We start from the raw sequence: 2,020 nt of genomic DNA, 5'->3' as shown, positions 1-2,020 counted from the left end.
CACACACACACACACACACACACACACACACACACACACACACACACACACACACAGAGAGAGAGAGAGAGAGAGAGAGAGAGAGAGAGAGAGCCAGAGAGGGAGAGAGGGAGAGAGAGAGAGAGAGAGAGACAGACAGACACGCGCGCGCGCATCTCCTATACGGTAAAGCTTAGCGGCTCTGGCTAGCTACCCTATAACGTTTTAACCACGTGAGCGGTTTTCCGAGCCAGTTTCCGGTCAACCCCCACTTTCCTGGTACACATATATTGTCAAAACACCAAGAGCTGATACCGTGTATTGTTTATATAAATAATTAAGTGTTTATGAAGTTGTTCTTATAGAATTTAGATAATTTACTTTCGTTGCAATTATAAGGAAACTTAAAGGGAATCATGTGGTCCGAATAGCCTATAATGTGCTGCTTTTCTTGCTATGATGACAAATTAAAAAGCCACTGGCAATTTTACGTATTATTCTCTTCCATACTTTCATTGCCTTTTTCCTACACACACACACGCGCGCGCGCATCTCCTATACGGTAAAGCTTAGCGGCTCTGGTTAGCTACCCTATAACGTTTTAACCACGTGAGCGGTTTTCCGAGCCAGTTTCCGGTCAACCCCCACTTTCCTGGTACACATATATTGTCAAAACACCAAGAGCTGATACCGTGTATTGTTTATATAAATACTTAAGTGTTTATGAAGTTGTTCTCATGGAATTTAGATAATTTACTTTCGTTGCAAGTATAAGGAAACTTAAAGGAAATCATGTGGTCCGAATAGCCTATAATGTGATGCTTTTCTTGCGATGATGACAAATTAAAAAACCACTGGCAATTTTACGTATTATTCTCTTCCCTACGTTCATTGCTTTTTTCCTACACACACACGCGCGCGCGTGTGTGTAGGCACGCACGCACACACACACATATACACACACACACACACACACACACACACACACACACACACACACACACACACACGTATGCACGAACGCACGCATGTACGCACGCACGCACGCACAGACACGCACGCACTACCCCCACAACCCCCCACACACACACACGCGTGGAGAGCTAGCCACCCAGTACGCGTGATTGGTTAGACATTAGCGGCATCCCTGACCCTAGACGTCGCACTGCATGCTTAATCGATGGCCAGAGTAACGCACGCGGTAAGAGGCACACCGCGAGAAGGCTGCGTAAAAGCTTCGCTAATTTCTCATCCAGATAGCATCAGCATCATCATCGTCGTTATCAGCATCGTTATCGTCGTCATCGTCGTCATCAGCATCATCATCGTCGTCATCGCCGTCATCAGCATCATCATCGTCGTCATCGCCGTCATCAGCATCATCATCGTCGTCATCGCCGTCATCAGCATCATCATCGTCGTCATCGTCGTCATCACCATCATCAATGCGACATTTTTTACGCTACTAGAAACTGAACACACTGTGGCTTACTATACGTAGTGTACTGCATACATAATGTGTGTCCATACTAATACATGGAAAATAACGTGAAGGTAAACAGAAGTTCCATCGCCAATTAAACAAAAACATAAACGTCCTCACACTCAATCTTATCGCACTTAACGTTTAAAATAATTACTTAAAACCCATTTAATCTCGCGTTAATCACATAGCTTCTCGAAAACACGGCTATAAATAACCACCGTGACGTCACACGCATCCGTCGTCTGCCGACCGGCTGACTTTCCCTTGCGGTTGTCGCTCGTTCTATGCTGCGTGACGTCACGACGATGTGTGTCGTCTGCTTGTGTCGACACGTGGCTTCCTAATATCGCTCGTCGCGCCGTGTCGCGCCTGCGGCGTGTTTGTGCAAGGCAGCAGACTGAGTGTACACAGCGGACATGATTGCTGCGCCTGATGCTGCAGTATCGCTACATGCATGGCGCGTGCGTGCGTGTACGTGCGTGTGCGTGCGTGTGCGTGCGTGTGCATGTACACGTACAAGCGTGCGTGTGTGTGTGTGTGTGTGTGTGTGTGTGT

Source organism: Priapulus caudatus, unplaced genomic scaffold (genome assembly GCF_000485595.1).
Source record: "Priapulus caudatus unplaced genomic scaffold, Priapulus_caudatus-5.0.1 Scaffold224, whole genome shotgun sequence".
In the NCBI taxonomy this organism is placed as follows: domain Eukaryota; kingdom Metazoa; phylum Priapulida; class Priapulimorpha; order Priapulimorphida; family Priapulidae; genus Priapulus; species Priapulus caudatus.
The sequence above is the reverse complement of the archived record's forward strand: the minus strand, read 5'-3'. Positions refer to the sequence as shown.